The sequence below is a fragment of the Vanellus vanellus genome (assembly GCF_965231255.1).
Source record: "Vanellus vanellus genome assembly, chromosome: 1".
NCBI classification, from domain to species: domain Eukaryota; kingdom Metazoa; phylum Chordata; class Aves; order Charadriiformes; family Charadriidae; genus Vanellus; species Vanellus vanellus.
In genome coordinates this window covers 147765032-147790257 of record NC_138905.1, presented here as the reverse complement: position 1 = coordinate 147790257, position 25226 = coordinate 147765032, and the positions used below count along the sequence as shown (strand labels likewise).

The window sequence follows — 25226 nt, the reverse complement described above, 5'->3', positions numbered from 1 at the left end:
ACAAGCTGGAACACAGGAAGTTCTGTTCAAATACACGGAAAAACTTCTTTACAGTGAGAGTGACGGAGCATTGGAACAGGCTGCCCAGGGAGGTTGTGGAGTCCCCTTCTCTGGAGATTTTCAAGACCCGCCTGGATGCAGTCCTGAGTAATGTGCTCTAGGCAAACCTGCTTTAGCAGGGGAGTTGGACTAGATGATCTCTAGAGGTCCCTTCCAACTCTGAAAATTCCACGATTCCATGAAAACAAAGTTACCTGAAACTCACCCAGACACTGCTATGGTCAACGGGAGATGAGCCTACAAAGAAGTGTGGCTGCCTGCTCTTGGGCAGAAGGGCAGCTGGGTGCTGGGGGCTGGTTGATGAGAATGGGCAGATTGGTTTTGTTGTCATTTTTAAAATAAATTGTAAACTGGCATTTCTCATTTAAAACCTGTGAGTTTCTAATAACCTTTAAAAGAGCAGTTTTCTACTCAGGAGTCAGGAAGATTTCTTGAACTCGAAGTAGAAATACATTGAGTGAAGAAATAATTAAAGGCCCTTCAGCTGGGATGTAGTAGAACGCAGATCAGATTTTTTGTCCTGCCTGGAAAAAGACAGGACTTGAACTCAGGAGTTTACCACTGAATGCTGCCAAAACTGGGTAATTAGTGGTTGGTAATTAGGCTGGTATTGGTTTTTTTTCCTACTCTGCAGTCATTTCCATGAATACTTCACTACCCTCTTAGGTGATTGTTGCAGATATTCAGAGGCAAAGGAACATAACCTATAACATAGCCTATATTTACTAAAAAGACCATAGTATAAGTAACAGTAATAAGTAAACAAAAAAATGGATAAGGAAAGCAACCCAGCTCATATTTTGAAGGGAGACACTCAAATACTCTCCAAATAATACCCCATAATCTATTTCCATATAATTTATGAAATGCTATTACTGAGGAAGGGGGCGAAGATTAACAGAAATCTTTCATTTGCCCTAAATATTTGGGTATAGTTAAGCAAGGAACACTCCTTGAATAAAGAAGATAAAGGCTTAGGTGGAGGTTCAATGCACTTCTCTTGAAGGCATATGACATATGGTAAATTGTTCATCATGTTAGCAGAATGCAGTTATTAGAAGTAAGGGTTTACAGCTTTTTGGCAAGCAAATTAACTCCCTGCTCACTTGTTGAATTAAAACTAGTGCATTAGGAAATCAGCCTGTAATTTTTAATGTCATTCCTGTGAACGGTCAAAATCTGTCAGTCTACAGATTCAATCTTCTATTTTCTATAGTAGGCATTTTGCAGAAATTTATTTTAATCAATGAATTATTGATTATAATACTTGCCAAAAATGCTTGCTTATGTGGAAACAAAAGCTTGAGTGTAACAAACAAACTCTTATATCCAAGATATGATTGTTTGGCTCTGTGTTTCCCTTTGGATAACTAGAACCAAGAGACCTATCCAATCCATAACTTAAAGGCAGCACCTGAAATACAGTATGTAATACCACTTATTTTCTGCTTAATGCCTCAACAGATTCTCAGCAGACCAGTGTTATTTTTCTCTTCATCTGAATTTTCCTCAACCCATTTTTTCCTCTCAAAAATTATGTATATTTTAGAAAGCTTCCAAAGTAAATAGGATGATGCTGGTTTGCAGTTCTTGTTTTCTCTAGAAGACAATTGTGTGGTAAAGTTGCTGTCTCCTTGGCTTGTCTTTCCCTTGCCTCGGCTTGTCTTTTCCTCGCCTCACCTCACCTCCTTGCCTCTCTCTTAATTTTCTGTCTTTTCTTTTTTTCTTCATGTCTGGTTTCTCCATGGCTAGTGTTAGTCATTACATTTCAAGCTGTTACATGTAAACAATTGTCTATTTGCTTCTCTGTGAAGGATAAAGAAAATTAATTTCCAAGATGAGACTATTACTGTCTCGCTCCTTAAGGAAACAATGCCATTCGATCAGGTTCACGTATCCTTGCATATCATGCTAAGCCTGCCAAAAAAGGTTAGCTGCTAAAAGCAGGAAGAGGGATCTGACTGCTCATGAATACCCCCACTTTTGCTTTTAATATAGACAGTTGACATATTTTCTGGAGTTCTCGGGTGGTTTTGAATCTTGAGTGTGTTTCACTATTCTGATGTGATTCAACTGTGCAGGCCAGTGGCTCGCTTCCAATTTTTAATGGATCAGATGCATGGCAACATGGTCCTTTCTACCCCTAGTATGATATAATTCTGTTAAGCTAACAGACTCCAAGAGCCCTGCTGAGAGAATTTGTTGATTTGCCTGTAGATGCTGGAAGGAAATGACAGAATCCCTTTGTACCTGCAGTCTTCCATCTCTTATGCTGTAATAAGCAATTTAGTGCTGCCAATTATTCCCTCTATAGGCTGTGGCCATAAAATTTTGTCAGACCTTTTCTTCAGCAAGGAAAACATAGTGGGAACATTAAGTCTATTCTTATGTCAGGTACACAAGACAGTACAATCTTTTTAAATGATTCAGGTAGGGAGGTGTCACTGCTGACGGAAAGAAGTCATGAATGGAAAAAGTATTGGTTGTTGTCCTAGGCGTAATACAGGTAATGCTTCGTGATGGAGGGAATAAAAGATGTGCTATAAAGAAAAGAGAGTGTTACCATTATTGTGGGATTGCTAGATGTGTCTTCAAGCTAAGGGATATTTGTGCACCTTGAATGCTCTGATAGTCTCGGTTGGCTTTGTGATCAGAAGAACCTTTCTATATCATGCTCTTATAAAGATTATAAAGTTGCAGTTACTTTAATTTATAATTCACAGTAGCTGTCCTGACACTTGCTTTACAGACCACAGCATCCTGTTTCTAACAGCTGTATATTGATTGGCTAGGTCTTTGTTGTTCGTGAAAACTGAGTTGAAAATGCCTCTGCTTTTGCCGTGCTTGCTATGCTGGGAATACAATCCCTGCGTGAGGTTTCTTTGTCTGAAGAGAGTAAGACAACTCTGTTATGGGCAAAGAATAACATGGTGCCTGAGAGGGAGCATTAAGTATGCAATGGCAGCAAACAAAGCTAAATTAGTTAAAGGGGAAGAGAAATCTCTCAATAATTAGTGACTGTAAAAATTTTGTGGGAGAGATGGATTGTAGACCACAGAAATGGACAGGTTTGCATTAAACCTTAAAGCCATACTTGAAGATGCTATTTCTTTATACAGGGCAATAAAAGCCAAAGTTATCCCCTATGTCACTGAACTAATTCCATGGTGCTGTAAGAAGTCATGTAAACTTGTCCTTTTCATGTATACTTTTTTAGTCTTCTCACCCCTAAACAATTGTTTTCTATTTCTGTGGATTGGCTAACCAGATTTTTCAATTTAGATCATTCAGATGAATGGAAAGATTAGCATCTCCTCCTTTTGCTGGGCTAGTGAAGAAGCACATCATACAGAGTGTAGAATGGCTTTTCTCTATGTTTCTTGTATTACAGGAGAGCGTAAAATCTAGGCTTCCAGATGCAATTGATGGGTACAGTAAATTAAAAGAGGAAGAGGTGATCTGTACACATAAAAAACAGGTGGGGGGAAGCTGAAGGGAGAATAAGTCACTTTCTGTGTTTTAATTGGTACAGTCTGTCATTGGTAGAGTGTGGAAATAAAGCCCAGACACTCTGGCTATCTGTCTCGTCTCTCTTAAGGCTTACTGCTGGAAGACGCTGGCATTACATGGCTAAACATAAATATGGTTATATTTAACAAAAGAGATGTATATAATCAGAATATCACGTGGAAAGAGTGAATGAAAGAGCTACCGAAATCCGTTACTGACAGCAAATTACAAAAGAAGGGTTCTCTTCTGTGTTCTTCTGGTTTCTTTCCCCATCACTGTAATTCATCTTTACTCCAGTTCTTTATTAATTTCTTACTCTCATTTCCGTTGAAAAGTCCTCTTTCTGACTTTTCTTTCCTTTCCCTGTAGCTTATCCTCTCCTAACGTATGCCTCTCCACATGTTCTTAACATTGATTTCTCCCTTCCAGCAGACCTGTTGCACAGTTGGCTACTCTTCCATAACTCATTCTTTGCAAGATTTTGTGCCTTCTTTCTGCCCTTGTTCTGTCATGCCTACCAATTCTTTAGGACAAGAGAAATTTATAGCACTGTGTACAGCAGAACTGTAGTGGATTTTACCCTTTCTATAATTGCTCTCTAATAAATATGATTAATATTAAATTCCTAGTATTAGCCTATTATACAGTCTGTACTGAAATTAAAAATTTGAGGGACACTTGTATAAATGTCAGCTCTCACAGTTGTAGCATTTTAAGATTGCAAATGTCAATGTATGCTATGTAATGGTGTTTGCCTGTGTGTGAAGTACGTTCTAATCGCTGATGGATGAATCTTAAAATTTTCCAAAGTTCATGCAAGTTAATCAATCCAAAGTTTAGATGTTTTTACAAACTACTGAATTTTTTCAGTGTGCAAATGGAATAGAAGTCAAGGTGGGTCAGGATTAACTAAGAAAATGCCGAAGCAGTCAAAATGAAAATTCAAGCTCCAAGGAATTTGGGTGGTAAAGCATTGCTTAAGGTGTGTGATTGAAGATTCTCATCAGTTTAAAAATCCTTGTGTGGTCATGGAAAAAATATTAGCAGCAGAGGCCTCTCATGCATCATACATGCAATTACAAAAATGGCATGTTAAAGGAATCAAGGGGGGATGATTTTGACTAATCAGTGAGGTAGCTGAAAAAGACTGTGATGAAATTCAGGTTTCCCATATTTATCTGTTCAATTTCTTTCTTCTTAAATGGAAATCTTTAAATCATGATTGCAAGAGCAAGGAGCAGTCCTTTCTGCAGGCAATGATGTTTTTCAGTTTTTCAAGTGATAGACCAAATATAGGAAACATTAAAAAATCATGGTTAAAGCAGAGTGTATATCTAATGATTCCTTAGATTTGAACAGAGGGAATTTTGACACTCAGTTTCTCTGTAGGCAGAAGTCTGTTGAGTCAGCAGAGGTGGACACCTGGGTGGTATTCCTGTCTAGCATACAGGTTGTTTCAGTCACAGGGTCAGAATCAATACCATGTTTGTTATTATTTGCCACTGTGTCCATTTTGTTGGACATCTGATTCAAACAATGCATTAATGCATTTTTATGCATGACCTTAGCATGTATGCAATTTGTGCTGTCAATGCTAAATTGAGTAGGAATGTGTGAATCAGGTAAACACGGGCTTACCTTAGATGAGAAAAAGTGGTAGTTAAGTTCAAATATTCGTTATTAAATAATCTGTTGGTATTGTTTTGTTTAATTCACAGGCAAAAATAATATGATTATGTAGCTACTGATAGGAAAAAAAGGAGAAAAAGTCATTCTACATTCATGCTTAGAATCACACAATAATTTAGGTTGTAAGGGACTTCTGTAAATCTACTCATTGGAAATCCAGTCATCTAGTTGAACCCTCCACTCAAAGCAGGTTCAGTTAGACCAGGTTGTGGTCTAACTGAACAGCCAGTGTAGTTTTGAGCATCTGCAAGAATGAAAATTCCAGAGCCTCTCTGGGCAGCCTGTTCCAGTATGTTTGACCACTGCCATGATTTAAGGAAATATAACACACATCTAACTCTAACTGGAAATTCCTGTGCTCTATCTTGTGCCCATTGCCTCTTTCCTGTCTCTGTGTGCCTCTTAGAAGAATACGTCTCCATCTTCTTTATATACCCTCCCATTAGGTAGCTGAGGAGCTCCCCTTAGCCTTCACTTTAGGCTGAACGAATCCAGTTCTCTTAGTCTTTTTTCATATGTCACGTTTTCCAGTCTCCTTGATGGTCCCGTGCTGGACTTGCTCCAGTATGTTAGTGTCCTGTACTGAGGAGCCCCACACTGGAATAATACTCCAGATGCAGTCTCACAAGTGCTAAACAGAGGGAAACAATCATGTCCTTCAACACACTGGCTATGTTCTTGTTAATGGAGCTTAGCATGTGGTTGACCCTCATCTCCACAGCAGCATACTTTTGATTCGTGATCAACTTGCCTACCAGAGTCCTCAAATCCTTTCCTGCGAAGCTGTTTTCTAGCTCATCAGCACCCAGCCTGTCCTGTTGCGTGGAGTTATTTCATCCCAGATGCAGAACTTTTTCCATTTATCTATGTTGAGTTTCAAGAGTTTTCTGTCAGTTCATTTCTCCAGCTTGTCAAGGTATTTCTAATAGTAACCCAGTCCTTCAACATGTTGATCACCCCCTCAGTGTGAAGCACACTTTCTGAGAATGCCACATGTCCCATCACTGAAAACATTAGTGAAGATGAGAAAGAATATTGGATTGAGCTATTGATCCCTGAGGGATGACACCCACTGATGACACCCTTGTGAGCACAGTGGTCCAGCCAATTTTCCGTCCACCTTATGGTCTGTTATTGAGTTTCTATCTCACCAACTTGGCTATAAGCATATTATGAGAAACCCTTTCACATAGCATTTCTATCTCATGGTACCTCTTAGAATTTTGTTTTTCCCTGTTAGATTACTCACACGGCTATTAATAAGGGTTTAACTGTTCCTTTAATCTAAGCAAGGCTGACATTCTTTAGGAAGTGCACAATAGATCAAGGATATATTCTTAATACGAAAATTGACTATGCTTGGGTCAGACAAATATGTGATGAATTCTGTGGCAGAGCTTAACCTAGCAATGTGTGTTACTATGTGTGTAGTTAGTTACTACAGGGTAAGACTGACCAAGACATGAAGATATGAGAATCATGCGTGGTTTGTCTTTTTTAGACTCTAAATAGATGGGCAAAAAATGGATGGATACCTCTTCCTTTCTTGATATTTATGATAGTGGCTGATTGCTGTCATGGAAGGAAACACGTTTTAATTTATATCCTTTACAAGTTAATTTGATGCTTGGGAAGAGGAGTGGGAAAGGGCTGCATGACAGGCTGTCAAAATCTCTCCCTAGAGATTATTCAGAATTTTCTTCTCAATGGCCTCCTAGTGCAGTAACTGATCTTGCTTTGTAAGTTGACTGTAGCAAAAGTGAAATGTTAACTGTGCAATACCTTTATTGGTTGAACTAATCTATAGATGAAAGAATACTTTCCTATTGGGGAAATACTGATGTAGCTACCCGTAACTGCAATATTCTCTCAACCCCTATTGATTTAATTTAGCAATAAGATGGAAGAGCAAGGAAGCTTCTTCCCAGACTTTCTGAGCTTTGATTTATCTTCATTTGGCTGGCTCAAAGAATGCTGACTATCTAATCCACATGTAGAGACTGCTCTATTTTTAAGTCTGTGTCTCTTTGTGTCCAAGGCAACCGTTTGCAGCCAAGGAAATCCTAATATCTGCAGAACTTATTCCACGTATGCATGAGTCCAGCTACATCAGAGTATCTCTCAGGGTCTGCCAGTTTATCACCAGAAATATATAGCAATGCAGATATCATCAATTTGTCTCCATGGGATTTAAGCTGGCAACAGCTGTTGGAGGTTTAATAACACTGCTGATGTTTAAACATAGAGAGCTGCTCTTTCCTTTTGCAATCCTTTTTTCACTTCCTTGAAAAATAAGTTGTTTTCTATTTCCCAGGGTTTAGCTTTTATTAATAGATTGGTCATATTAATTACAGAGCTATTCCAGCTTTCTCAAAACGTTATTATAGTTGAGCAAAGTGCATATGTGCATGCATGCATTTGGTCTAATTAGGCAATTCAGTGCTTCATTCTTGATGTTAACCATGGCTTTGTGATCATCAAGAGTGTCAGCGAAGTGTCCTAAAGACGTGTTTGATACCAGCAAAGTAGGGCAAGATACAGTCCACAAACTCCTTCAAAAACTCATTTAAAGCATTGTGAAGTAACTGCTTTGGCAACCTGAAAGTGATTCACAGGCAAGACAGTGTGGCAATGTACCTCTCAATTTTGTTTCCACTTTTCATAAAAAAAAAAAAAAGAAAGTGCAGCTCTGTACATATGATAATTAAGGTCCACAGCAATCCTCCTTGAGCTTGTTAACCTTATTCCTCATATTTTAGAGGTGTGTCCGCTAGGGCTGAGAAAAAGTTTTGTGACAGCAGGCTGCCTCAAGATCCTTCCCAAACCAAACTGGGGAGATCAAGGGAAAAGACCCTAGCATTCTTTGTCACTTATCATTACATACCTTGCAGGTAGTAGATATGTGACAATCTTATTTTCTTCCACTTACCAGCTGCTCAGAAATGCTAAGTATATTAAGATATTTCTGAACTAAATCCCCCAGGTGCTTTCCAGTTCCAGTTGCACACCTTGATTGTGTTGTGAATTCAGGCTGGGAGGATACCTCAGGCTGCATCATCCTCAGTGTGCTTTGGTCCTCAAGGGGAGAAGGTGGGGTGCGTGGACAGGAAGGAATCTGAGGAAGACTGCAGCTTCGCTCCACTGTGGGATAGAAGGGTGTTTCCAACTCAAGGGAGCTTCGACTCGGCAATATTGTGCTAAGGAGCTGAAAAAAGTAATCATCAAACTGTACCTTACCTAGAGCAAACAGCTCGTTACTCATCGTTACAAATGTTCTTTGTAAAAGCTTGCTTTAGGTTAAAGCTATGACTGTATGTTGTAATTAATAGATCATGCAATAGGTTATGAGAGATCTCACGAAAGATTTTTTTCCAGAAATCACCATGTGATTTTTCACTTGAATTCAACAGAACAGTGCAAAGTAGTAATACGGTAGGACAAAAAATAAAAAATAAACAAAACCTCTGTTTCCTTTTTGCATTGCCAAACTGCTTTTTAAACATAGATAGTGGCTTCCAAAGAGTGACAGAGGTCCATCTATTTCTATGGAGTCAAACCTATTCTGGAAATGTTTGAGACCTCTTTGGGGGAAACCGAGTTGTCCTAGTGGAAAGACTGGGAAATTGATTCAGTGAATGGTTAGAGGAAGTAGAAGGGCAAGAGAGACGGTTACTCAACCTGTTCTGAATTCTTGTTATTCACCTAGTAATTCATTGGAGTTAATTCTTATTTGACTTTCTCTTTTTGGATAAATTTTTATTTGCACTTGTGCAAAAAGAAAGCATTCTGTTTTGGAAGTGGCTCTTGCATCCATCTAGCATTTACTTTTTTCACCTTTAATGATAGTATAGTCAAGAAAGTAGGAAATAAGTCCAGTTAATTACATTTCTCTTGTGTTAAATTCATAAAAAATCCCAGCAGTGTGTGATATTAGTGTTCATATACTTCCTCTAGTTTCTTGGAGCTGTTTGTCCACAAGTACTGTGGGTTTAGTTTCATAAATAAATAATAAAAAGAATGTTTAATAAATTGATGTCTTATACTCTTTCCTACCATCTCCTGGCATTTTTATTTATTTGTATGCACCTGCCAAAGTTAGTTGACTTCTGTCTAAAGTTTTGCCACTGCATTCTGTTAAACTGTGAAGGTCATAATTTTGTTAAAAGTAGTCAGAAATAATAACCCAACATAAGCTCAAAACTGCATGTTACTTGTTAGAAGCTGTTCATGATCTTTGTTCTTTCTGCTCCTCTATAAGCTGAGTTTTCAGCTGACTATGGCTATTTTTCTTTATGGTACCTCAATCTTATATAGGTCGTTGCAAGAGGACCTATTTGAGAAAGTCCTTGGGGTTTATCTGCCAAATATTAATAGTTTTATAAAGTTCTTAGGATCAAGCTAGGAAAACTAACATATTTTTATAACATCAGCTGTGACATTCAGGCCAATGCCATATCAAAAGTACCAGTTTTTGTGAATAAAGAATGTTGAATAGAGTATTATTCAAATAAAAATGGTTGAATTTGGCAAAGTTGTCTCCTATTTCCTTGTTCTGCACATGACTACCCTAAGTAACCGTTGATAATTCATGGAGATATGACTCTCATTACCATGCAATGATGGAAGGAATTTTTAAAAAGACAGTAGATTAATTTAAAGGCAGGACATAGTGTCAGGAATTTTGAGTGTACAAGAGTAGCATGGAAGGCTGACAAAGCCTTCTGAACTGTATCAAAATTATTGAAAATAGCTGAAAGAGAGGTTTTTAAAACTCACCAGAAATCTACTGGTATTATTTTAAAGGTATGTTCAGATAATTAATGCAGATTTTTCTCAGCTGTATTTCATTTCTGTAGTTTCCATTGCCTGAGTCTGTCCTTGCTTAATATTACTTTACTTTTCTTAAAGCAACTAATTTTACAGTTGCCTTATCCGTCTTTATGTGGAAAAATTGGTCTTGATTCTTGCATGGCTTTAGAAAAATCTGCAAGTCTAATAAATATTGTTATGAACTGTACAAGAGCAATTTCATTAAATTATCAGGATAGAAACAAGTTGGGTAGATAACAGGTTGCAAGATACTATAAGCTGAAATACTTTTTTTTTAAATGGATTTCTGAGATTTTCACATATAGCTGTAATGTTTTAGAAACTTGATTAGGCATCCTTTAATATAGTAATATAGGCTCATATTCATCAGAGTTCCAAAAACTGAGAGGTACTTTATAAAACATGAAACTTTCATGAAATAGCTAACATAAATTGGCTAAAGCTGTAGTATTTTTACTGTGATGATTTGCAAACCCAAATATTAATTTCTGAAAGCTTTTCACTGTAATCTTGACCTGAGTGCGGAGGAAGCATGATGATGTTCAGTTTAGTTCAAAATTTATTACACCAAATTGTGATGTAGAGTTAGGCAGAGAGCATTGGGAAGGGACTTTTTTCATTGTATTCCAGGCTCATTACACAATTTTGATCAATTAATTGCTCTACTCTCTTTACTTTGCTTTTTCTTACTTTTCCTTATAGGTGAGTAGAGACAACAGAGGGAGATTGTGACAAACTTGTTTCCAAATCTAGTCTAGTGCATCCTTAAAATGTTGTGAAATCCTAAAGTGCGAGTGCCTGGTACTGTGCAGGCAATAGGGCTGCCCCAAGGACATTACAGGCTACATGCTAATTGCTTTTTACCCATAATACTATCTGGAAAATCCAGAGAAAGTGTTGCAGAAATGCTTTTCTGTAGAAAAGTAGAGTATTTATAGGTATTTTAATACACTGTATGCCAACAGATTAGGATATCAGGTACTTTAGCAGTTAAACAGATTGATTCATTGGCCACCAAACCTTTGTTATCCCTAAACTGATCTGATCAGCAGTATGCATTTTCAAAATCTAATCTTAATAAATAGGATCCTAATGGGATCCTGTTTACCCTAACCTGAAATAAACACTTTGATCCTCAGCATGCTATTAGGAATCTGTATAAGATTCCCTGGAAAATGATGGTGCTAAGTTACTTTTGTTAGTAGGGAAAGAATTGGCTTAAGCTGAGAAGCCAAACGAGAGAATTCAGCAGATGAAGGAGTTTATTTTGGATGCTTTGTTTGAAGAAGGCTGTCTTAAATATTTGGATGCCAAAACTGTGGGACATACTTGCACTTGTACCTGATTAAACCTTTCTATTGTCCATAAAGCTTCCCACCAAGGAACCCTGCCACCCCAAGAAATGGGAGGATGAAGGCCTAAAATGCAACTGGAATGTTGCTGCGGTTTATAGGGTAGGATGAAAATGAAGTGAAAGTTTTGTGTACCACTCAATTATTTGCAGCTGTCTACATAAGAACAGAATATAAGAGACAGATTTTTGGACTGGGAGTGTAGTGTGTGGAAATGCATGACCATGACGACAAAATTGAAGAAGAAACTGAGAATGGAGGAGGAAATGGATATATTGGAAGCTGTCAAAGCAGGAGCTGAGGCAAGCAATAAACTCAAAAGAAAATACATGGGGGATTTTTTCTTCTGCGACAACAGGTAAAACTGTCAGAGACCTGGGTGCGTTTACTGAGAATACAGTTGTTTTTTAAATTGAGTTAATTTGCTTCATCATAGCTGGTATGGGGCTATGTTTTGGATTTGTGCTGGAAACAGCATTGAAAACACAGGGATGTTTTTGTTATTGCTGAGCAATGATTACACAGAGTGAAGGCCTTTTCTGTTTCCTACACCACCCTACCAGCGAGCAGGCTGGGGGTGCACAAGAAGCTGGGAGGGGACAGAGCTGGGACAGCTGACCCCAACTGACCAAAGGGCTATTCCATACCATATGACATCATGATCAGGATATAAAACTGGGGGAAGAAGAAGGAAGTGGGAGACGTTCAGTGTGATGGCGTTCGTCTTCGCAAGTAACTGTTGCACGTGATGGAGCCCTGCTTTCCTGGAGATGGCTGAACACCTGCCTGCCCGTGGGAAGCAGGGAATGGTTTAGGTTGGAAGGGACCTTAAAGATCATCTAGTTCCAACCCGCCTGACATAGGCAAGGACACCTCCCACTAAACCTGGATGCTCAAAGCCCAGCGACTGAATTCCTTGTTTTGTTTTGTGCGTGAGGCTTTTGCTTTTACTTATTCAACTGTCTTTATCTCAACCTAGGAGTTTTCTCACTTTTACCCTTCTGACTCTCTCCCCCATCCCACCACAGGGGGGAGTGAGCAAGTGGCTGTGTGGTGCTTAGTTGCCAGCTGGGGTTAAACCACGATGGGAGACTTGAGTCATACATGTAACCTTCTAGCCCTAAAGCTGGCAATGCACTGTATGGTTCAAAGATGCTCAGTCCAGGACTTCTATAAAAAAACCTCCCCACCTTTCAGTGGGAGGCACGCTGACTGGCATTAGTCTCTTTAGGACAGCATCCAGCTGCTCCAGATCTTGTGAAAACAGATGTTTTACAGAAGTGAGAGATAATAATTGTCTAGAACACAAGTGCCAGTTATGTTCTATTAAGGGAAGATAGATAATGTTGTAATAGCTTTGTTGGTTGGCTATGGGGTTGCTCCATAACGAATTTGTGTTAGGGACGAAACCGACTTAGTTTGAATTCCCTTTTACGTAGAGTTGGGTTTTGAGTTTTTTATGTTTTTCTTTTGTTTTACTTTTAAAGCAACTCCCTATATAGGATATATAGGATATCCTATATATTCCTAGAACTGGGTTTTATTATGAACAGAGATTTTCAGAATAAAGCTGTGAGAAATTTTTCTAGGAATTGTATCAATGTGTGAAGTTAAGGTTTTCCCATAACTCTTAATGGAAAACTTATTGAAAAATTTTCAGTAGGTTTAAATATAGTATTTGGTGTAAAATAATATAGGCAATTGCTTGAAGAAACAACTTGAGTGCCAAATTATTGTTTAATAATATTTTTACTTTATGTAAAGAGAAGATGGTACAATCATATATGATTGCTTTCTTGAAACTCAGTTGCCAATTTAGATAAATTAGGTAAGATTTCTGCCTGTATAAGTAATTTTACTATTGGTGTACTTTGAAATAATCATTACTTTTGGTTTTAAAGACTTACTTTCTTTTTTAGACTCTTACTTTCATTCTGTCTTTATTTAACCATCTTTTGCACCACCTTCTTATCAGTGTAGCACATCATCTGATATGGCCCTTTACCCTTGCTGTCTGTACTGCGTAATTAAGTTGTTATCTTAAAAGAATTTTACCTTTTTACTGAAAAAGTCTGGTCACTTTTGGGCTTGTAATTTTCTCAGCTAATGTGTGAAGGTCAGCATAAAGTTCAGTTATTCCAGGATTTGATATCAGTCTGACTTCTTTACTAAGTAATTATTGGGCCAAAACCCTGTAATGTTTCGTTTTGTAAGTACTGAAAAACTATTAAAAAAAATTTAGATTAAATGGTCGCACATCAGTTCAACTTAACTTTCACTTCAGACCTGTTTTGATTTTCCTTCCAGTTGATTTATTTAAACAATAAAATTTTGAGAAATGTAAGGGAATTATTTAATGAAGTCAGGTTGATTGCACAGCTCAAGAAATTTCATGTTAAAGAGGCTTGTACTTACTTCAAAGTTCTAAAACTGACTTTCATCCCAAGCAAAAGGAGGAGTGGGATGGAGGTGAAGGGGATAATGAAGGAGAGGGCTACAGAACTAGGTAAAATGGAATTAGGAGTCAGCAAAGAGCCTGTTAAGAACGGAAAGTGGATCAATCACTGAAAAGCCAGCCCATTTATCAAAAGAGTCTAAGGATAAAGTATTTCAAAAGGTAAAACATTTTCCAAAGGACATTAAAACTCCTAGTACTTTAGCTGCCAAGTACAAACGGAATATGGACAACCAGGGCTGTTGTTCACTGGCAATGTGGTATGGTCCCGATACTAAAGGAATACCTGCTCAGTTGAATGAGAAGGTTGTCCAAAGGAAGAATAGCTGAGAGTAATGAAGGAATAAAGATAATAACTGTGAAGTACAAACATGCAGTCAGCTCAAGGGACTAGTCACACTCTACCTGGTGCGTATAATTGCCAATTTACCACCAGCAGGTAGGGCTAGTGATACTGTACAAGGCAGAATGAGACTTCAGATGAAACTCGTTAAGAAAGATTACTTGAAGATGGAAGAGATGCAAAGGAGAGCTGCTAAAATCATAAGGAGGGTGGAAATTTTACTTTCTAGGGAAAAACCCAACCAAAGCTATTGTTAAACAAGCCATTTTGGCTGCAGTTGAGTTGGGTTCAGACCTGTATGTATGATGCTTCTGTGTTATCTAACCTGTTTCTGTCAACAACCCACCAGAAGAAGAATGCTTTAATATAATGTTGACACAACTGGGAGAGGAAGTGAGCTGCTATATGGTTATGCCACCTTTTTTGAAGAGGCAGGGAAGATGATCTGGAGATTTTATAAACTGAAGGTTTAACCTAGTGCAAATGCACCAGAACAGTACAGCTGAACAATGTAAGCAAGTTTGACTTGTTTAGTAAAGTGAAGTTTGATTGCTGATTATGCTCTTACGAAGGCTAAACATCAGGGATGAAGAAGTTCAAAGGACAAGGTTAATACAAATACGCAGTTAGATATGCAATGATTCACTGCATGCTGAAAATAATATTTCTAACTGTCAGAACACTGGAACCAAAATGGTCTTCTCTAAGGAGAGGTAAGCGGGTTCTAAGAGGGAGCTTGTTAAGGGATTATATGTTGTCACAAGCCCCAACACAGGACTAAATTTGATTATCCAGTTCCATCATTCCAGGTGACAAAACCAATCACAGAATCACCAAATTACTTACAATAATGCATTCAATCAATTTTCTGCTCCCTAGTGCTTGCTTGTACAGCTCCATTATTTATTTCTAGATTTACAGTGTAATAATGTTCAGTATGATGTAAAAATGGTCTTCTAACTCCAAGTTGTTTCCAGCTTAAAAATATGGCATTCGATTTTAATCCCTCAGCCTACCAGGTTTATTAAAGTAGGTCTACAGTCGTCTGCTCATAGAAGTACTTTGAACAGAATCTTTAATCTGCTTCCAGAAAAACCTATATTTTATTAGAGACTCGACAGATTCTTGAGAATATTTGTATGCCTTCAGTAAGGTTTTAGATAATGCGATTTTCTTTAGTACTTCTTTTGGGGCTTTGCAATGTAGATATATCTAAATCACAATAATAGATAATGAATTAAGTTTTCAATTTAATATTGATTTGTAAGGATTTTTAATGTAAAAAATTTCAGTGTAGTATAAAAATGCCAATTTATTTCCCCCACATCTGAGGTCAGTAGTGGTCCTTTGACACAAATACATAAGACTTAAAAAAAAAGTGCATTACCTTACCATTAAGTGTGCCCAATGGGATTTAACGGACAGATTCTGTATAAGCAGAACTTTGAATTTTCCATTGCTGTTTTAGGTTGAAATTGTGAAGAGTTTACACCTAAATGTTGCATCTTACAAAGTTTTTGAATTTTATTTTTGTGTTGTGTGGAGCTAGATACCAATGAGTTGCTCAAAGTTTTGCTGCAAACAGGCGTGGGGGTGTCACACTGCAAGTTTCATGTGCCCTATACCTTGGTAACAGGACAGAATATATCTATTTATATCTACTTTCACAAATTTTGTCTGAACTAACTGAAATAGCCAAAGTACTGAAGAGGCCAGTATAACAAACTAGTGAATATATGGAAGTGCTGCTATGTCTATACAAATCAATGTTGCTCCGACATGCAATTCCAGATCAAAATATTTACTTGGTTCTTCATGCAGTTGTTGCAAAGAGAGTCACGGACAGTGTTTTCTAGAACGTCAAACTAATTTTTTGGGATACAGACTAATGTTCTCATGGGAAGTCAAATCTGTTGAACAGGACAGTTAGTCACTGTTGGGGTGGTGATGGGAGGCTCCATTGCAGGTGCCTACAGCAGCATCTTCCTCTGGATGGCATGAGAGTCCCCGAGGCATTGCTCAGCTCAGCTCTGTCTGTGACCACCCAGCACATACATAATTCATTGCTATTGATTATCTTAACTACATACAAAACACACTGTCAAATGACTATTTGCAAATGTCTTACCTATGTACAATGTAATCCATCTTGCAGCACGAACAACTTAGAGGAGTCTTTGGAGCAAAAGCCCAGATTCTCCACTGAGGATGTTTATCAACATATTTAAGTATCCAAATTGTTCAGAGTAGGCCCAGCAGGAGCTGCCTGAGGGAAACCTCTAGAACTGTACGCAGGTCCCACACAGAGAGGTCCTGTAACAATCTGTCAAATCATCCCTGTAAGCATCAGCTGTTTACTCCCCAGGTCATCTGCATGGCTGAGGAAGCTGGACTGGCCTAAGGTAACAAACTTGAAACCAGGTGACTGCCTGAAACTTCAGTGGTGATGGGGCAGTGCCCAGCCAAGGTCGGGATGTCAGCCTGCGGGTCAGGGTCAGGATCGATGAGGTCCGTGGCCAGGCAGAGGCATCACTGCAATACAGCTGGAGACTGGCACTCCTGCAAGGGTGCTGAGGCAGGGACTGAGTGCCCTGGCGTGGGCTGAAATCAGGCTGTTGAGCCCGCGGGTGGGTATCATGGCTGGGGTGTCCCAGCCGAAGCTGATCAGGGCAAGTGAGGTCTATGAGTGCACTTGTGGCTCTGACATGGAGGTACTGCAGAGCCCTTAGACTAGGCATCTGTCATAGGGCTGCCTGGGCTTGAGGAGCGCTGGAGCAGCACTGAGAACTAAGGCACAGAAATCCATGCCAGAGTCTTGTGCTACAGTTAATGATGGCATTTCTAGTACCTGTGATTTATGGTCTCATTTTATATAGTGTTGCCTTTATCATGGATCTATTCTTAGCATCCTTGTAGTGAAAGCAATAATATAATGTATAAAAGTTTAATTCAGGACTTCAGACTGAAAATGATGGCTTCTTTTTTTTTTGTTGTTGTTACATGCTACTCAGTTGTGCTTAAGCCCTTACCATTTCTTGGCAGAGCTGCTAATCATTGCTCTGATTATGCAACTGTCTTCGTGCTGCATTGTGGATTTCATAATGTCCTATTAGAGCTCTGGTTAGCCAGCAGATCTATCTTGCCACCAGCTGTAGGAAAACACTTTCAGAAAAGTGCACTCCCAGTGGAAGTTATTCAGATTTTAATGAGCAGGATGTTTTATGATCTTCGCTAATAAAAACGAAACTGGAAGAGAGCACTCTCTTGCCAGAATGTGTTCTTTTCCATATTGCCAGAAATTGCAGGCTACGCATAAACTGTTGTAATTCCTGCATATTCTGTCAAAATATGAATATGTATTATTCAGTTAAGTGTTACAGTATGACCATATAAATAGTAATAATACTGTGTGCTGAGATGGGAAATCCCATCGTGTATAATAATACCACCAGCAGAATAGAATACTAATGTGTCTTCTTAAATATTCAGTGAAAAGTAGTTAGTGACCTCCCTGTTCAGCAGCTCTCTTCAGGCAAAAGACCTAAACCATTTCAGATTCTCTACCTCTCCGCCCCAGTCCCTGAATTCCCAGAGAAACAGCATATATTAAAAGCTAACTGCCTACAGCTTGTGGGCTTACAAAATATCACTTCAGTTTTTTTCTTCATGACAAAAGCTATTTGAAAGCATTCTTTTACTTATAAATAGAAATAGCCTGAAAAGTTAATATTTCCTTTAAAATGTGTTCCTGAATTGACAATCTAAACCAAATATTAATGTAAAATTTAGTCTGGCTGTTGAAAACTATATCCAGGTCATAAATTAAAACATAATGTTTGAGATGATAGAAATAGATTTCCTCTCTGCCTTGCCTTTCCCAACCTTGAGGAAAACATATTTAAAACAATCTAATGTATGTGCTAGGGTCATACTCCCAGATTCTTTCTGAATAGGATTTGATTGATCTTGCTGTTGGAGCTGAGCCATAAGTCTGTCTTGCTACTTTGCCACACTGTCTCAGAAAACAGCAGACTGGGATATGGGAGAATAAAGGTGTCTAATAGGCTCTGCAGTTAGCCTAATAAGATGCTTTGCTATCTTTTTAAATCTTTCTTTACTCTCATTCTATAAAACATAGTATATTACCTATTCTGGAAAGAAGTTTGAGCCTGCCATTGGTATTTTTCAGTAATATCTATTTATCATTCTTATTTGGGTGAATGATGACCTGTTATTATCTGGAAGAGTTTTTATGATGTTTTGCCTTTGTTTTCGTCCTAAAATACTTTACAGCATCTTGTACATTATATGTTTAGGTTAAGACAGTTACCTGGTTTAGTTCCTTACATTGTTGTTTAGTAGGTACCATGTGTTATCTAGTATGTAAGAAGGCATTAGACACAGTGGATGTAGGATGGGTACAATTATGGTGAAGCTATTCAAACCAAGTCAAATTATGATGGTGACCATAATCTGTCAATAGTGGAGGAATAAGAGCAACAGTATTTGCTGGTAATGAGGTATATACGATGAACTATTTGAGTGTTTTATATCCTAATGCTTCTTTCTTCCTTTTTTTCCCCTCCATCCGTTAGCTCAACAGTGATAAAGAGAACCAAAATAAATCTAAAAACTAACATTTGGCCATAATTCATTGATCGATATCTATAGTAGAACAAGACACAAAGATTGGGTATTTAGCTGAAGGACTGGTCGGGTAACACGTGTTTGTTAACTGGATGTATTCGTTAGAGCTTGCTTTTGTTTGGATTAATTTTTCAATGTATCCTTTTCTTAGTGATAGACATTTTATTTGAATAATCTATATATTTTGTTGTGGCGCAGTAATCTATATTGTGTTTTCTGGTCATTCGTGAAGGCTGAACCATTTTATGTTGTAGTATGACATAGAAGGAGCTGCATACTGAGCTGCAGGACCTAAGCCCTTCATTCTGAGGACACCAATGGTGTGGATTAAAAGAGGTAGTAAACAGATGTATTTCCTTATTACTGTGCCTGCATATGGGAGTGAGAGCTGAAGGAGTCTATTTAGAGAACCATCGTGGTGTTAGGGTTTACCTCCAACAGTGGAGCTAACTTAAAGCTAGAATTTATTTCTTATTTTGCAGTAGGTGTTCAGCTGCAGAACTCCCAAGTATTTAGGGTTGGTGTTTTTTTGTTTGTTTGTTTGTTTGTTTGTTTGTTTTTTTCAGATATATATTATGTTGTTTCAGGATTGTATGAAAAGAAACTTGTATTCCCACCCACAATTTGCTTCTAAGAAACCAGAGCTAAATGTAACAAGTTGGAGAATGTAATGTTAGAATAAGTTGAAATGCACTGTCAAACATTTGTCAGAATCACGTCTAACTTAATATGCTTCAGCATGGTGGCTCTGGGAACTTCATTTCTCTCAGATGATTTATTACATCTTTCAGTGTTGAATAAAACTTGTAATCAAAATTGGACTAGTAGTTTGCCCCACAGTCATTTTTCCTAAGGACTCTTCTGAGTTGGAAAGAGTGAAGCAGAACTGTGGAGAGGGTGTTTTATTGTTTCAGCTCTTGCTTTGATCCCGTGCAGCTAAACATATTGCTCTGCGGGTGGAAGTGTTATAGCCAGGAACTTGATTCGTGTGTTTTGAAATCTTGTCCGGGTCATGTAAAGATAATTCCAATTGATAACAAGTTGATCTGTGCTGTCTGTGCTTCTGAAATGGTGTTGATAAAATTATCCCTTTCCAGGAAAGAAACCAACTTCAGCTCTTTCACTCAAAATGTTCAGTCTGCGGGAATGTGTATGTCTGAAAATCACTTTCTTTTACTATTATAATTGTGTCTAATTCTAAAGAATAAGGGGTTCTGACAGGTGGTTGTAGCCTTGAATATTTTGGTGGCAATTTCCATGTAAACCATCTCTTAACACTTGGGGAGAAAAAATGTGCAATGTATTCCACAGTGGTCTATGGATTACATGGGAGTCAATCTGTGTGATGTATTTAATAGCATCAGTCAGGACTCATTTGTTTATATTATTGAACAACTGATGGTAGAGGCATATTCACCACTTAATTTAAATTGGAACTCTGTTCCTAATGGAAGTCTTTTAACAAAAAGGGAGATCCTGTTCATGTAAGAACAGAGTAGAGACATGGAAAAGGAGAAGAGGAAAGAAGTGTCGGAGTTTTTCTTCACTGCATAAGGCTGAAGCTGACAATAATGGAATGTCCCAGAAATAGAAGAGAGAAGACAGTGTTCTAGGTGCAAAAGTCATGAAATGAAGGAACTGATGATCATGGGTTTAGGACAGGAGAGAGGAGCACGTCACGTAAAAGAAAAATCCAACTTATCAGGCTGACTGGGCAAGGAGGAAGGAAATTGTCTGAACAAGAAATAGCCTTATTTATAGAAATAACAGCTAGATACTTCTCTGGAGACAAAAAGAATATGAACAACAGACATCTCGGAGGACGTCTGAAGACCCTGTGCTCAAGAATTATTTGGGAAATTATGTGTGTTGTTTTCATTTTGCCTAGAGTTCCCTTTTAGCTACAGCAATAAAACTGGGGAGCCATTTGTATGGAAAACTTCCATTAGATTTTGTCTTATTTAACTTCTGACAGCTACCTCTGAATTAGTAGCAGTATTAAACAGTAGAGAAATAAGTATTTCTGGGATTAGGCATCAATTGATCAAACATAGGTGTCTAATTTAGGATAAGACCAGCTGCACCCTACAAGCGTGTATTTTTCTCTGCTGGTTTTCAAGGGAGACAGTCTTATAGTTCTGTGAGTCTATCTCCTTTTAGCAATTGTACATCCCGGAAGAGTGAATTGTAAACCTAGAGTGAGGATGGACCAATATGGAAAGAGAGAGAATACTGAAGAAGGTGGGGAACTAGCTGTTATCCTGGTGGCCTAAAGACCTCATGGTTGCATAGGCTCATTTCCATCAAGGGACAACAGTAGGTGTGTGTGTCCTGAAAATATATCAGAGAAGCCTATCAAAGAGACTGTGCTTCAATTTAGCTGGGTCTAACCAAAGGAAATGTAAGACTAGATGCATTTCTGTTCTCAGGTTCACATTTGAAGGCTGCGTGTGTGTGTGTGTGTGTGTGTATGTGTGAGTCCATGCGTCTCTAGTAGAGGAGAAATCTGCCACGAATAGTACTGTTCAGAACAAGTTATTTTATATCCTTCTCTGAAGACCTAGTGCCCTCCACAGCTGAATATTGGCTGTACCTAGAAGAAGTGGCAGAAATACCTCAAATCAAGGGTTTCTTCAGATCATTTTGTGGCTCCTCTCCAGTTCATTTACTTTGGCCCCTTCCTGCAGAAGCCAAGACTAAGGGGCTGAGAATTGGTTTGCACTCGAGTCCTGTCTCAATATGGAGTCAAAAGAAAAGCACCTGTACGTGTACCTGGATGTGGGAGTTCATCAGTGCTGCTTGGCCTACCAGTGCCAACTAAGTCATAGTGACTTGAATGGTTAACGAGGTGGGTCAGGAATGCCATAACAGACATGAAATTCTCTTATATGACTTAACAGAGGTTAAGGTAAAGTCCAAATGTTCTTTATTGTTTTTATTTCTCAGGCCCAAATGTCAAACCCAGTGTAAGATTTTAGCAAAACTGTATACTTACTGTAACTTAAGTTGGATAAAAAAGTGTCAATTCAAATGTTTTTTCTCTTACAATTCTCAGCCTTCTAATACACCTTTGAAACATTGCAGACTTTGCGAACACAGTGTGGTATAAATGGTTTTTCAAAGTGATTACAGTAGGTTCTGCACAACCCTGCACAAGCAAGCTTGATATTCCATAGAGATGGCACGGAGGTCAGGGCCATTACTTAACAAGTCCTGCTGAGCCCGATGAGAGTCTCATCAAAGCGAAAACTGAATCGATGATGCAGGATCTAGCTGAACAGGAAAGGGTCTGAGTCTTTAGCTGAAGACAGGAACGTAAATGCAACAAAGGGATGTTGAAGAGAAACAACCTTAGTTTTTTTTTATTTAAGCACTTATCATTACACTAGTGCTCTGCAGGTGTTGCCAGGTCATAAGCAAGCTATATAAATGCACCAGAGGCTCAAAATTAGCTTTAATAAACGTCTACGAGTAAGTGAAAGAGATTTTGCACTGTTTAAGTAGCATACAAATAAAAGTATCCAGGGCAGCTGTATCTTTTAAAGGATGAAGATATTCAAAGTATCTTTTATTTCTAAAACCACAAACTTGATCAACTTGTGAATGTCAGGAGGTAATATTGCCCAATGAGGGTGGCGTATTGGGCTTATCCTTGGTGTATTAATCTTTTTTAAGATCTTGGTCAAATAATTCATTTCATATAAATTAAGCAGTAACAGGACAGCTTTTTCTTTGCAGAGCACTTTTTAGGATTTTGAGGGTCTCAAAGAGATCAGAGGACATTTTGAGGAGCACAAGATGTGACAATTTATTGACCTCTTGGGTTCTTCAGAGTAACTTAGCAGTCAGCAAGCAGTAAAACCCAGTAATACTGCAACTACGATTAACAGCCCACAAACAAATGGGAGCCTGAGATGGCAGAGGAAGGGTGGTAAGTCTGAACTAGTTCCAAGTCAGCAGTAATTGTTTCTGGATTCATGATGATAACTGCTGTTTCAGAGATGATGCTGTGCAGCCATTTCTCTGGTAAAAATAAGCGGGGTAAAGACCCAATTGTATCCTTCCCCCAAAACTTCAACTCCACATCCTCCCCCGCAAACACAATATTCCTAATATTTTTTCTCCACTTTCTTCCTTCTCCTGCTCATCATAATGAAGTAATAGTGTGCTCTGGTAAGGTGTGAGGTCTGGATGATAAATGGCCGGGGTCACAGAGCACGTTACGGTGCGTGCTACTTGGTCTGGCAGAGAAACCTCAGAGGTTTACAACACATACGTGGTCAGCTAATTTCAGGGGAGGGTAGCAGAGCACTAAGCATTCATTGCACATGTGCTATAGTTAGCTAACGCTTGTTATGTCACAGGAGATGGGAGAAGACATGGTAACTTTATTTAGCTATAGAAAAAGATATTTTGTACACTGCTGTGTTTAATACTCCAAGGTCTGAACAACAGATGAATAAAAACTTTATTTCTGTCTAATAACTTAATATTCTTAGTTTTATATATTGCGAGGTACTTTCAGACTAATGAAATTTTCCTCCCCCTGCCCCTTCCCCCTGGGGAAATTTCTGGTTGCACTAATTCTGCCGAAGAAATAGAACTTACTAGTTGGAGAAAAAGAAGCTAGGAAAAGTAGGTATATGTATGTAATTCTAGCTTTTTGGAAGAAAAATCTGAAAAAAGCTAATCTACTTTCTGCATGTTCACGATACTTGTGGTTGATTTGAGGTGATGCTCAAAATAAATACAACAAATAAGGATTTCCAAAGGTCATCTGAGAGTTTGAGTTCAGTGCAATTAGAAAGACTATCAACATCAAGCTCCTTTAGATCAACTTCTTGAGCGTCCTCTGTAATTTGAGAGTCCTGGAAGAATAAATCCATTAATGCAAAATTGAGTAGCTTTCAGTGCAGGTGTGTGCATAAATATTTAAAGGTAAAATGGGTCAAATAAATAACAAAGAGTTCCTAGAATGGGTACGTGTGCCTAAAGCAAGAAAGTCATAACAGAACAAGTTATTAAATAGCTTTTTGAAAAGCCTGTTAACAAGCTACCTAACTTTAAGCAAGTGAAGTAAAGGACAAAAACAGGAGCTACGAGAATAGCTCAGCCTGCACTATTGTGACATGAAGGACCCAGGAAAAATGAGCCCAGGATAGGGCTGTGCTGGTGCCATGACTTTGGCCTTATTGTCACCATGTCTCCAGAATCAGAGGTATGATGAAAGTACCCAGATCTGACATTGTTCTAGCAACTGGCCATTTAACGTAGGGAAGCAAAAAGGAGAATGGGTATTCCAACACTACAAATCTGAGGTGAATACATAAATTTGCAAATACTGTTTACTTAGTTATCGGAAATTCAAACTTTATAGTCCACGTGAGACCACAGTGTTCTACATACAAAGGGCATTGGTCACATGCCCATAATTACGCTTGTAGGTCCCGGATGTTGCTTGTTACACTTTAAGACTCTCTTTGTAACATTTCAATTCTAACTTTTGTCATTGAGTGGCTCTGGATAACTGCTAGTGGTGTTAATGTACGTTAACATCTCTCCGTGGTTTAATTACCTTGGAGACCTGCGGGCTTTACTGTTATCATAGAAGAGGAAGCCTCTTGGGTGGCATGCCTTTCGTCAGATCCAAGCCATTTATAAACTCTCTAGATGTTTGATCTAACCTAATCATCTAGATTCTTTGTAGACCCAGCTGAAAGAGAAGATGAATTTCTCTCAAGATATCCATTTTAGACACCCTAACCTATCTCTTTTTTCATTCACTAAGAGGCATATAGGTGCTAAAATTCTCAGACAGCTGAAAGAAATTGACCCTTGGCTACTACTGTTGCTACAGAATGCTGTGGAAGTAAGGGAGGGTTACTTTTGTAAGCAGAACTTTCAGCTACAAACAATCACTTAATATTCTCAGTAATCTCTTTGAAAAGAGCTTCTTAGCTTCTTTCATTCTGAAAAGATGGCCTAAATGTTTTAAGGTATAAAATATGAAAAGCTTTGGATGCTTTTTAAGGTTAAAAGATACTTCAGATGAGCATGATACTAAATACGTTGCCATCTCTAAATCTTGGCTAGTAAGAATTTTAATTCATGCAGACTTGTTCATGTAAGCCAGAAACAATGATGCTATAGTTTGAGATGAACAATAATACCTTCATGTTTGAATTAGTGTTTAATTATAAGATAACAGATTGGAATTTGCTTAACCTTAAACATTTAGAAGTACTATAAGAGACCACGAATGGAAACATCAGTAAATAATGAAGTTATCTAATTGAAACCAAGAGCACATTCTATGGCCACATATGTCATTGGAAAACTA

The 25226-nt window shown here is 38.3% G+C and overlaps 1 protein-coding gene across 1 annotated transcript in view; it reads left to right on the top strand.

The window, feature by feature from the left end:
- Positions 1 to 25226, top strand: part of GABRG3 (gamma-aminobutyric acid type A receptor subunit gamma3) — a gene marked incomplete at both ends in the record, with an annotated part of 332566 nt that overhangs the window by 34943 nt on the left and 272397 nt on the right. The window lies entirely within an intron of this gene.